Source organism: Aptenodytes forsteri, unplaced genomic scaffold (genome assembly GCF_000699145.1).
Source record: "Aptenodytes forsteri isolate BGI_AS27 unplaced genomic scaffold, ASM69914v1 Scaffold373, whole genome shotgun sequence".
NCBI classification, from domain to species: domain Eukaryota; kingdom Metazoa; phylum Chordata; class Aves; order Sphenisciformes; family Spheniscidae; genus Aptenodytes; species Aptenodytes forsteri.
Genome location: NW_008795579.1, coordinates 317,509 through 330,793, shown reverse-complemented (window position 1 = coordinate 330,793; position 13,285 = coordinate 317,509). Strand labels below are relative to the sequence as shown.

The window sequence follows — 13,285 nt, the reverse complement described above, 5'->3', positions numbered from 1 at the left end:
TGTGCAGGTACTTTTTTTTTTTTTTTTTTCCCTTCAATCTACCCCTTGTTCCTTTATTGTGGCCTCTTCTGAGGAGACTTTGGGCCTGATAAGAAAAGCCTGCTGGTTGTAGGACTTATGTGGAGAGATCTTTCAGGTGGTCATAGTCTCGATGAGGAGTCCTGGCTATTCTCCCTCTCTTCCATTTGTGTGCCCCATGGAAAAGGATGCGTGAGACCAGAACATCCTTCCTTCAGCCCCAACTGTGGGGATTCTGCTGGTCTCCTGCTTTCAGCTTTTCCATGGGTGCTGCTCTGGTTCTGGATGTTCATGGAGCTGTTTTCACGGGACATGTTAGAGTAGGTAGCTCCCAGCAGCAATGTGCTGCAGTTCTCATCCTTCCCACTTCCTGACTCCAAACACGAAGAAGTCTTTCTGCTGCATACACACTCCTGCAAAACAAAACAAGCCTGTGGCCTGGAGGACTTAGGAAAGATCTTTGACTTGCCATGTGTGGTGGTTATTATAGTCTCGGCTTAAGAGTGTTCCCTGTCCAAGCTGATCCCTTAGCTCAGATACTTGGTGTATATCTGGCAGCACCGTGAAGTTGAGGCATGTTAGGGAGCCAGCTCTCCAAATCTCTCCTGCAGTCTGCATGCTCATAATGTCCTTGGAAGTGTATGCTGTCTGGAGAGTGTATTTCTACCTATGCACTTCAGTAATTAATGATAGCTTGCAGCCTGCTGCTGGATGCAATGAGCAAGGTCAGTTCCAACCCAAAGAACAGTCCATGATACGGATCTCTAGCTGCTCGAGGATTGCTTTCTCTCCCTCATCCCCATGGTGCTGTGGTGACTGAGGCTGGCAGAAGTGAGAGCGCTGGTGTTTGACATGCCTGCAACAAGGAGTCTGTCCCAGGCTCTTTTGTTTGGGTTTTTTCCCCTTTTCTAAGGGGAGAGGGAGTTTTCTGGTCTGGGTGGATAAATGAATGCATTTAAGTCCATTGGTAATGCTCTTCTCCCTTTCCAGCCGCTGTAGGTGTCTGATGCAGGCTGCCTGGTACACGTCTGTCACGTGGGGGAGCTCAGTTCTGGGCTGATGGTGGGGGTTTGCACCAGTGCCATCCCACCAGTTTGGTGTCAAAAGTCTTGACTTTTTTTTCCCCTTCTGATGGGATTATATCCACTACCTAATTGACATGTCTTCTCTCAACAGAAGCTGGGCTGGGCAAATTAGAGCCTAGGCTCATTTGATACATGTCTGCCAGGGAGGGAGGGAACATGTCTTGTTGCTTTTTTCCCTTTGCTCTGCGATATTGCTGTGTTAGGCATAGGCAGCTTCCCTGCAAGCTGGGAGCACAGACAATACCTAGAGCCGCTGCATCTTTTCTGTGCCCCGCTTTCACTGACCTAGTTTCATTGTGTGCATACACGCGTGCGCGCACACATGCAATACCTCAGCAAATGGCTCTCAGGTGTGAAAGGCAAGACCCCTCTGTAGGGCTTTGTCCAGGCTGCTGGTGGGGCAGACTCACTCTTCCTTCTCCTCCTCCTCCTCCCACCCAGGATTTACTGTCTCCCCATCTAATGAGAAAGATGCAGCTTAGGAAATCCTCTCACACACACATGCTTCATGAAGATGAAATGCTGCCGACTCATAGTAATAATGGGCAGTGGTTTTTGAAAGAGCTGGACAAGCCCGCAGGAGGCTGCATCTGTGCTGTCTAGGGCAGGTGCTTGTGTCCTAGGGCTGGAAGGCTTTCTCACTTGGAAATCTGTCCTTGCTGAGCCATCTGCCAGGCATCTAAGTGCTAGAGATCAGGTCTGCAGGCTCAGGTTATGGAGCTGCTTTTCTTTCTGCTTTAATGTCGATGTTAAGAACTGACAGTGGGGTTTCAACAGAGGGTCCTAAGCTGATTGTATGTTCTTGCTTGCTTAACATGCTCTGCCAGCTGGGTGTCTTTGAAAACAGGAAGACCAGTAGAAGGGAAGAACAGCATCCAAAGTTCCCTCCTTTTATAGTACTAATCTTGCCACTACAGGGCTTCTGAGTAGAGGGTACCAGCAAGTGTCCTTAATGATCCTGAGTTGAAATGCAGCAGACCACAGATGCTCCTTGGCAAAATAAAGCTCTGATAGTTTCACTAGGTTTTGTGGAGATTTTAAGGCTCTGTCTACGTGGAGCAAAGATCCTTGGCCTGGGCAAGACATGCTGGAGCACTGCTCCTGGACCTGAAACTCCTCTGTCCCTTTCTGTTGCTCCTTCATTTGCAAAGTAGCTGCTGGAGCTTCTTCAGGGCTCAGAACTCCAAGTTTGAAACTCCAGGGGCCTGTCTGGGTGCTAGGTGACAGGAATAAACAAACCCAAAATAGATGAGTTAAAAAGTGGGGGAAAACCCTGATGCTGAGTTGTTAACCTAATCTCTCTCTGAATCTTGCAGCTTTGCTGGGTTCAGCTGCCACAGGGAGTCACTCTGAGCACATGCTTTCTGCCAGGGGGACACGAATGTCCAGACTGACTTCCTGCTGAGCAATCCATGGAGCTGTTGCAAACACAGTCACTTGCTACCTCTCAGGACTCGCTGTGCAGCAGATTGAGAAACTGTCATAGCAAAGCCCGTGAGCTCAGCTGAAGGCCCTTCATCCTACAAGCTTGCACTGCTCAGACAGTGGTGACTGTTTCTCAAAGAGCTTGGGAGATCATGGTTCAGTTTCCTTGGACAGGCACCTTCATTTTAAAAGTTCTTTGCAGAATTGGGAGGAAAGAACTTGAAGTGGCCAGAAATAGGAGGCATAAAAGGAACTTGAATCCTTTGGATCTGTCTTCCTTGCACCTTCTGATGGGGAAAATCTCATATAACATCCATGAAGCCTTTGTATCCAGCCAATGTGGGTGTCGATTAATTGTGGCCCTCCACTTGAAAACACTGGTATAGCATTGCAAGTGACTTGTCTGTCTTGCCCCTCTGTCATTCCTTCTGTCCGGTTCTCTAGCCATGGGGCCCCTTCTTCAAGTGTCAATATTGCTGCAGGCAGAAGCAAGGAGCTGTTTACTGCAGCCAGGATTACAGCAGTTTCAGCAGGAAGAGGAGGACAGCTGGTCAGGAACATTTACCTGCTTTCTGCATGGGCATGACAGGCTTGATTCAGAAGGCTTTGAAGCAGGTTAAGACGAAAGCTCATGCATACGTTTAAACTTAAGTCCTTTGCAGAGCAGGGCTGCTTTACAAACTTGAACCTCAGTTTGTCATGGAGCTGAAATGTATCAGGTTTCTGTTGTCTGTCTCCTTGCTTTTTAAAAGCTTTATTGGACTGTTTCTTTGGCAGGGGATCATTTAGAAGAAACTGCATTAGCTTAGCAAAAGTAGTAAAGGCAAGCCCTGAAGAGGCTTTAGCAGCACAGCATTACGCTATTTGCAATGGATGCTGTCAGTTAAAGCATCCATCTTTATGAGCATGCATCCAAAGGTTGCATCTCAACCTTTTTGCAACTGTCTCACTTCAGCCTCTCCATCTCCTTGAGCCCAAGGCCTATCCTGCCTTCTCATCTTCATCTCCTTTCCCTTCAAAGCTTTTGTTTTTAGACAGCTGCCCTGAGAGTCCTGCTGCCCCTTGCTCTGCTGCCAACTCCAGCACTGCCAGAGCTCAGCCTGAGCAAGGAGCCTCCTCGAGACCAGCTGCTGACTGAGCTGATTGCGTTTGAAGTCAGCACTGGCCCTGCAAGAGTGTTCTCTCTTCAGCTCTGGCTGCACCTTGCCTAGGATGTGCTCCTGCCCAGCAGGAACCATTGGCGCAGAAGAATGATGCCTACCTGCTGTTGACTAGTGTTTAGAGCTGTAGTTGGAAGATCTCTGTAATCCAACGAGCAGCAACTTCTGGGTCTGGCGAGGGACAGAATGTGCTTGTGATCCATCACAGAGTCTGCCTGTGCACGATGCTCAGCAAGGGTGCCTTGTGTGCTTGAGAGTAAGCTTTAAGTATATGGAGAGCAGACTTGATTGCAGCTTGTGTGCCTGTAGAGTCACCAGGTCTGGGATGGAAAACCCCTTTCTGGGGAAAATTTAAGCCAGTGAGCTTAAAACCTCTCTAGGGCATTTGCATTTCTTGTTTCCCGTCTCTGTCAGTATTTAATCACTAATAAACGAGCAAGAAAAAAGCAACTGAATTGAAATGAAACCACTAACAAACTGACCCCTTGGAAACATTATGGCAACAATGATAGGAGTGAAGCAAGGCTGCCTGTAACCTAACCTTGGCACATGTACGGCATTCTGCAAAGTGTAGTCCATGCACCTGAATTCTTCTGGAAGATGCTGATGTTTACTGTGGTATCTCTTCTTTGCTCCTGCCCTTACATTTGTGTTGTTCCAGTGCCTGGCAGAGGAAGGGTGCTGTGTCTTTAAAGCCTTCTCAGGGCTGTGCAGAGGCAGTTCCATTGAAGTATTTGAATGAGAGCAGGAGGGGGGGTGTGCATGTGGCTATTGGCAGAGCTCTCTATGACATCCCTCTGAACAGCTGGGCTCTGCTTTGCTTCAGAGCTGCTTGTCAGAGCAATTAGCTTGCTGTAGAAGCAGCAAAGATCGCTAGCATTTTATTCAGGGTTGAGAGCTGGCGGGGGCTTCTAAGAAGCAATATTATCTTGGCAAAATCCCTCTTGAACTGGTTGTGGCAATGAAGTTTCCGTTGAAATTGGGAAACAGATGACCTGCTGAGAGTGCAAAACCACCACGGTGAGTTTATTTTTAGAATAAGTCTTTAATTATTTTGGGCTTGAGAAAGATAGACCAGAGACTTGACTTTTCCTCTCCTCCTACCCCCACCATGCAAAATACAGTATAGGTATAAATGCAAGTGAGTGTTTCAGGGATGAGGACCTGACATCATTCATCTCTGGTGAGTGAGTGACAGGATTTCTGCTGCTTGATGGGGTTAATTTAAAATGGTGCTGTACTAAAATGAATATGTGGCTCTGTGATCCCATTCAAGACTTGAGAGTGTGAGATGAGCTTTCTCCTTCCTCTCTTTTGTGATGCTGGGGATGCACCTACAGGAGACAGGGGAATCCCCGATAAGCATACTGTACTCTTCCATGTCATTAAGGAGTTCCCTGTGACAGTCTCATGGGTTCTCCTTGTGTCTTAGCTTGGTGTTTATACAGCTTGCTCCTGGGTAGTTTCTGTTCATTTTGCAAAGACAAAATACTCCCTGCTTTCTGCTGGGTTATACTTTAAAGGATTTACTTGTTTGAAGCTGGCTAGTTGATGAGAAATGTTGACTAGTTAATTGGCTACGTGCCATATGATGTTTTCAGGTTAGCTTATGCAATTTGGTGTTCTGTAGGACTGTATTTGTGTTCACATATATATTAACCCCATTTTTTAATTATTTTAAACCTATCACCGAATTGGGTTTGGTTTTAGTGGAATCAGGAGTTTGGATTGCCTTTACATCCTTCTCACACATGTTCATCATCCAGTCTTGCCTAAAAAAAACAAGATACTGGAAATGGTGCTCCCTTCATTTGAGATTTAGTCCTAGGAGCTGGTGTTCTTGGCTTGAGGTATTAGCCAGTTACTGTACTGCAGGATCTTCATTCAGGTGCGTTGGACCGGTTTCCTTTCCGTTCTTGTCTTTAAAATGCTTATTTAAACTGGAAGCATCACCTGTGGCTTGAGGATCTGCAAACAGCAGCAACAACTGCTGCAATGAATAGTGAGCACTTCAGCAGATGAAGGCTGAGTTCATCTTGCTGAAGGCTGTGGGAAAGTGGGAAGGGGAATACCTTACCTACTCTTCAGACTCCCCCTTCACTGTCAAGTCCAACTTTAGCAGCTGGCAGCCAAAAGGTGAAGTTGATTTTTTTCTTTTAATCATCACTCCCCTCTTTGTTCAATGATCAAATCAATTTCTGGATCCCACCTGGAAAACAGCCACAGTGTCTTTTATTTCCTGTGTACCCCTTGGCTACTTAGTGTGTCAAGTGGCTCAGTATCCTCTGCCAACATGGTGAGAAGCAGGAGTAACAGCCTTGAAAACAGAAAGGGGGATATAGATAGCAGCCCTACTTTTTGCCTTCCTCCCAAGGAGGTTTGCTGGGAGCTGGAATGCTTTGGGTCTGATTAGTAAAGTTTGAGGATCTGCTTTGCCAGCCCAGGTCAGCTCAGGAATGGTAAGCTGGGCTGGGGAATACCTTGCTCTCTCAGCCAGCTTTTTAAAGTTTGTGCTTATGTTTCTGACTGGTGAAGGCACAGCACAAGAGAAGTGTGCCAGCAAGAGGATAAGAGCTATTTCTAATGTCATGCGTTTTTCCTGAGCCTGGTTGCCACCTCCCTATCTGCAGGTGTCTCCTACCTGATGTGGTATTTCATTATGGATGGGTTCAGGTGGAAGGAATTCTGCTTGTGGTTCTCTGAAAGAATTAGGACATGTGTCAGTGGGAACTGTGCCAGGGTTTTCCTCTGAGCCATGGAAGGGTTAACAGAAGTTCCTGTTCAATGCTATCCTATTGCATCTTGACACTGTAGAAAGTAGGTGGATAATTCCTTGCTAGCTTTTCAGGAAACCCCTGTGGTGGACAGCCCTCATTAATTGTTGCTGGGAAACTGCTTTGACGTCACAGGAGCAGTTCCCTGGTCTTTGGATGAATACAGGAATAGCTCGTGATGGGGAAGGGAAAACCGGTGTGAAATGGAAAAGGGAACTCTCTGACTGGGAGATTCTCATCTCAGATTTTTATCTTTTCTTTCTTCCACCGTTCTGCCTAGGGACCCTCAGAGGAACTGTCCACAAAAATTTACAGTGCTATGTTTGCACCAAATGGAAGCTGTTCCTTCTCAAGAACTGTTTATATTGATGGCTTCTGTGATCCTTTCACTTTTTAACTGTTGGTGGGGTTTTTTGTTTCTCCCCCAGATTTTGTAAACAAGGGGTGAGAGGGTTCTTGCTTGGCTTCACTGCAGCTCCCAAAATAAAAGGAAAAGAGAAGAACAATGTCACTGTTTTGTTTGTTTTTAATGTCAAACAAATAATATCCCCTTAGATTAACAGAGGGGAGAGCAGAAGGACTGAAGATGGCTGCTATTGCTGTGAACTTCAGGCTAAGAGAATTTTTAAGCCTGAGACTGTTTAAACCCACTTTCTTCAGTATCATTTGAACTCTCTTTGCAAACCCTCCTGTGGTGTTTGTGCAATAGGTTCCTTTCTCCCAGTGTTGTCCTGTCCAACCTGTCAGCTTCCGGGAGGCATGTAGAGCTGTGGGCATCTAATAACTGTAGCAGGAGTTCTCTGCATCTCCTTTTCCATGCCTGCAAAATAGGTGTAAGCAAAGTTTACCCCATCCAGTTCAAAGTGCTTAAGAGATTTTTGTACCCAGGAGTGCTGTAGAGCAGCAAAGAATGTACTGGGTTGCTGATAGTCTGGTGTTTCCAGCTAGGGCACTAGAGGGCTTGAAATGCGAGTAAACTCTCTTGCAAAGAGCTGGTATCAAGGTGCTTCAGTGGTGAGACGGACGAGGCACCACTGTCGATGTTGAGCAGGCACTGCAAACAGAACTCCATTCTCCTTTTCTTGTCAGGTCACTTGAACATAAAAGCTATTCCAGTGCACAGTGCCGTAACAGTCAATAATGGATGCATTATTTTAAACTGATTTCTAATGATTTGTCATGGTTGCTTACTTGCACCTTCATGTGATACCTCCCTCCACACACCGTTTTCTCCTCTCAATGCATGTAAAAAGGAAACATGCCTCAAAAGTTGAGCAGTAAGCGTAGCTGGGGTGGGGAGGAGGCTTTCAGCGGGATCTGGGGATATTTACAGCTTCTGGCTTTGGTGCTGAACTGAATTATCTTCCCCAGGAGATCTCCAGCATGCCTGAATCCAATGATTGCCTTCTTTCTGTGTTGTCAACTTTTCGCAGCAGAAATGAGATGGGAGCTCTGATGTTGCATAGCATATAGGCTGCTTTGGGAGTAAAAAGGAAGGACCTGAATATGCAGGCAATCAAGCTGGATTCTCTGAACACATTGGTCAACTCTACATTGAAGTTTCCTGTCAGGCATATGGCAACTCTTCCTGCTGCTACTACACCCAATCAGCAGTTTTCATGTATAGGGAAAAAAAAACAACACACTTTTACTTTGTCATCTTGCTGTTTTCCTTTGGTTGTGAGCCCCTGAGTCCCCCAGCTGACTCGGTGATGGCAGCTGACTAGATGGTGCAGTGGACATTGCCACCTTTGTATTCCTGGCAAATGAACAGAATCTGTGTTACTTCACTGACATGTCATTTCTCCCCTCTGTGTTGGTTCATGTGGCAAGGATGTTTCCGAGCATTACACCTGGGGGTGGCAGGACATGCTGGGTATGCTGGGATACCCTCTTAACTGTAGTAGGGAATCCTTCCTTGGTTTGATACTTTCTCCCATTCTGAAGGATCAGGGCTCTGTTATGAATGGAAGTTATCTCCTTTGCTGCTGAAATTCAGCCACCTCTGATGTGAAAGATAGCAATTTAAGTTGCACAAAAAGAATAGTGTGGCCTTTGGGGCAAGAAGCAAAGATCTGTCTTGAGTGGGAACATCTGGAATCTGGAGGGGGAAAGAAATTAATTGTTCTGCTTTGAATTTTTCTATCCTGAGACAAGTGCAAAGGGTTCTACCATGAGCTTTTTATTCCACAAGAGGCTGGATCTCAACACAACAGGCACCAGATTAAAAACTGCAGAATCCCCTGCAGAGCGTGTGGAGGCATTGGGTAGGTGGTGGGACACATTCATGTTTCAGACTTGGTTCAACAGCATCTTCTGTTTCCTTCCCTCGCAGGGAAGAACGAACACCTCTTCCACTCCTAAAAGGACTTCTGCCTTCCATGTGCTGCCCAGGGCACTGCGTTGCTTACCTTACAAGATCTGATGAAGTTTCTGTCTTAGGCCCAGATGTCGTTCTTCCCATCCTGTATGAGGGCCTTGTTCTCGTGTTGATGAAATGAAAAAGCAACCATGACTTGAGTTAAAGTGGCATTTTCCTGATTGTTCGGTGCAATGGAACTCGTCTGGTGAAACCGTCCTCCTGCCTGGAGCACGTCTGCGTGGCAGGCAATTACCTCTGCTGTGTGCTCCCTTCACAACAGCTGCTCTGCCTCATGTGTTTTCATTTAAGTGGTGCTTTTTGTTTTATCTTCTGCTGAAATGCTCATTTTCAGTGAAAACTACTCCATTGTGTCTAGGCAAGATGTGTTGTTTTAATAGCAACTCTCAGACTGCAGTAATGTAGATGTTTACCCATCCCCAGGGTGATGTGGTCCCAAAGGCTTTGGCAAGGGAGGCCCTGCTGCATTCTTATTGCTTCCATGCCTGCCTAGGGACTGTGGTGCTGCCTGTTATTTTGATGAACTAAGATCTCTGGATAGAGTAGGTAATTCACAAAGGTGAACCTGCCCTGGGGAGGTGGCAGCCTGCTCATGAGAATGCCATTTGTCAAACGTGCAATGAGTCTTCAGCATTGACGTGTCCTTCCTGAGGCAGTGCTGGAAAGGCCCTGGTACTACAGTGTGTGTCCTGCTTACTGCCTTCTAAGGGGCCAGACTCAGCTGTGACAGCAGCATTCTGGATAGAAACCCTGAGTTGCATCCAGGTGGAAATGGCAGGCTATTAAAGTTTGGCTTTTCAAAGCCCATGGGCAAAGCATGCTGTATCTTTTTGATTCTCTCTTTCCTCAGATGCCAGTGCATCTTTATTGTCCTGGCACGTTTGATTCCTGTGTATCACATGAAGATGACTTTGGCAGTCCTGACAGTTGTATCACACTCCTGGAGTACAGTAATAGCAAATTGACACCTATCCTGATTTTAGTGCTTGCATTGATTGAGGGAGGTAACAAAATAACTGATTATTTTTTTTCCCCCTGAAATTATCTTGTGGTTTGAGATGTTCTACATAATGAAATCCATCCACATACTGCATAACTGAGAACTACTGCCATGGTGATAATTCAGATGTTTCCCATAACAAGCCTACTGGCTATTGTGCCATTTAACAGGGCTGACTGCACCTGTACTAGTGAACAGCCTTTTTAAAGGTATTTGAAATGAAGAGCTCTAAGATTACATCTCTTCTCCAGGCTCCAAATTCCTACATTCAGCCAGAGACGCAGAAGCGAACCATGGCCACCACAGCTAGGCTGTTGCAGACACTGGCCTCTTCCTAGGGGTTACGGTCGGTGGAACAGGCCCGATAGCCCCTGAGCTTTAAGCCCCTCAAAACCAAGTGGGCAGTGGCTGCTGAGGTGCAGAGATGGGTCCCTCTGAAGGGATTCTCTTGTAGCAGCCATGCCTTACAGCACAGATGTTAGTGAACAGCCAGGAGAGCTGTTAGCACCTTAAGCTGCTGCAGCCGTTTGCTCAGCAAATGAGAAGTAGAGCTTGATATGGGGGCTTTCCTCAGCTGTGGATGATGGCAATTTAACTGGTGTTGTCTTCCTTCCTCGGAATTATTTGGGAGGGATATGTTGGAGACCTGATATTCTGCAGAATTAACTTAGGGGGCTTTCTATCTCACCTGCATTTCCTGTCTCATTGTTCATATAAGGTTATTTCCCCTCTTTCCACCTGAAGTCAAACCCTTCCATCTGCATCATAATTTCACCTCTTTGATGTAATGTGGGGGTGGAGATTAAGATTTAAAGCAATGACTAAGCACTAGGAGCCTATGCACTGTGCAGTCAAATACTTGTGGCCTGCTGGTTTTCTTTTTTCCTAGGTTTTGTAGGAACTGTATGATAGTGAGGAATTAAACCCCTCTCTTCAACTGATAATAAAAAAAGCAATGGAGAGAATTTGGGAGAGGTTAGTTCATCGGCTGAGACAGTTGCAGCTTATGAGTGTTCCCAAGTAAGGTTTCAGGGCTTTCTCACTGAACCAGGTGCTCGTTCTAGCTAGAGCTGTTACCTCTGATAGGGAGCTGTTTTCTCCAATAGGAGGGAAAGGGAATGTGCTTAAAAGGCTCTTTACCTGTTTGTTTTCAAGCTGAGGCTGCAGACTTTTTATGGGATGCTGGGGATGCCCCAGTCAACAGTGTTAGTGAAGGCAGCTTACATTTTGCAGAGCAGACTGGGAGCCCAAATGGAGCCTAGGAGGGAGATGTTTCAGGAGCTACGTGGCCTTTGTTGGTCCTACTAGCAAAGCCTTTCATTACAACCTCTTGTTGCATATGGTAGGTGTACTTTAATACAGCAAAAATTTTACCAGCTGCTGTGCCCTGGCAGAAAGGGAGAAGACAAAAGCCTCTCTGAAGATCCCTCGGTGCAGAGAGGGAGCACTGCACTGCCTGGTTTAGTCAGTAGAACCAAGGAGGCTTTAATGCCTTGAATTTGCAGCACCCTCTCCACCTTGCCGCCTCCACTTTTTCCTGTGAAAACCTTTTTCTACAGCAGACACTGTGCTTGGGAAGGGGAGCGAGGAGGGGGAATCTAAATCACCCCCCCAAACTTGTCTGGTTGCTCCTAGTGATAGAGCCTGTTGCCATGGAGCTGTGATTCCGATTGGTTGACCTGGAAGCCAATGAGCAAAGTGTTCATGAGAGCATCATCATTTAAGCTTGCAGGAGGTACTTACTCAGTGATATATGGTGCTAATACTAAAGCCTTACACAGAGGGATGAAGTGAAACACTCAGATGCTGGAAAAAGGCCACTGCTTTCCCCCTTCCCTCTTACAGGCTGGTTTGTTAGTTTTAATTACCAGTTGCACCAGCAAACCTCCCTTGGGCTGGGCTAGCCCTTCCTGCCCGGTTCTTCTCCTAGTGCTCAGAGTTGACTTTGATTGTCCATCAGAGCAATGTGGTGGGGACTGTCCTGCCCGCCAGTGAATCACCAGCCTTGGGATGTTTATTTCTGAGCCCTCAGAGCACTTTAACTCTGCTTAGCATGTGATTGGATGTGTTTTGTTTCTAAGTAAGCTTTCTTTATATTTTATAACCAGCCTGAGGATGGAGAAAGCTGCTGCTGTTATGGCTGTGTCTGGGTTTCTTCTTGGCAGCAAGGCTCTGCAGCCTTCTCTGTAGTGAAAACTCTGTTCCACTAATGTTGATGACCTGGGCTGAGTCTGATAAGATTTTTACTCTGCCCTGTCGAATGCCTTTTGGAGTGAGTCTTGGAAAGCAAAAAAAGAACTGGTTAATAATGAAGGGAGGAGGTGGAGGGGAAGTGAGTCAAGATTCTTGTCTTTGAAGCAAATTGTGAAGCCTGGTCAAGAAGGCTGCAAGCATGCAAACTTGCTCCTGTGGTCATGGCTTGGACAGGGACTGAGAAAGTGGAGCCCACTCACACTTGTTTCCTTTCCCCCTGAAAACTGAGAGGTAGCTTAACTGTCTTGCATGGTGGGATGAGCTACCTCGGATACCTCTATCCTGTTGCAACACTAGAGCGTGCATGTAGGCAGCTACAGCCAAGCAGCTGTATGTCTCCTTTGCACCTTCATTTAGCTCACAGGAGTGTGTCTGTACTCTGAGAAAGAAGGCTGGGAAGAGAGTTTATTTAGCAGTAGGCTTCCTGCCTTTCCCAGATTTGCTGCTGGATCCATCCTAACTGTAAATGCAGAAGTTTCTTGCTTTTGTTCCCTGCCAGGAACCAGGACCAACTGCTGCCTCCCTTGTCATGGCTTGGCAGCTGCAAATTGCATGTAGCAAGAAGGCAGCAGAGGTGGAGTTCAGTGTTCCCCTTCGGAGTGAAGAGAAGGATGTAAATCTGTCCTGGCTACCCTTTCACCTGGCCCTTTGCCAGCGTGCACAAAGTGTTCACACTGTCACTGCCTTGACTGGCCTGTTTACTTTGCCAGCCTCCAGACCCAAACCAAAAAAACAATGGCAGCTCACCCTTCTGTTGCTCCATTGTTCTCTTTTCTGACACAGATTTTGTGGCTTCCCTAATGTTGCATCTATGTAACCTTTTCATCTCCCTGGCAAGGCACAGCTCAGTCCTACCCACCCCACCAAGTCCTCTGAACTTCCACTTTCTCTGCAAGCCGCTGTCTGTCACAGCAGATCATGTCTGCCACCCCCTCACTGCATCCCACGTCTGTCCTGGGAGAGCAGGGCTGATTCATTCATACAGAAAGGAAACCTCCTCTTGAAAGCATCGCTATTGAGAAGCACTAGCAGTGCACATATCTTCTCTGAATTTTATATGCAAGGAAATATCCTGGAGGACTGCTGCCACGGACGGAAGCTTTATCGGGAGGGGTGTCGTGGTTTATAAACCCAGTTGGCAACTAAGCACCACACAGCCACTCGCTCACCCTCCCCCCCCACACTCGGAT

The 13,285-nt window shown here is 46.7% G+C and overlaps 1 long non-coding RNA gene across 1 annotated transcript in view; it reads left to right on the top strand.

Annotated features, from left to right (window-relative positions):
* LOC109279543 overlaps nucleotides 1-9,617 on the top strand; it is a 20,070-nt gene extending 10,453 nt beyond the window's left edge. The window contains exon 3 of the long non-coding RNA XR_002086229.1: nucleotides 8,798-9,617. This is a non-coding gene — a long non-coding RNA (uncharacterized LOC109279543). The remainder of the gene's footprint in view (nucleotides 1-8,797) is intronic.
* The last annotated feature ends 3,668 nt before the right edge of the window (nucleotides 9,618-13,285 follow it).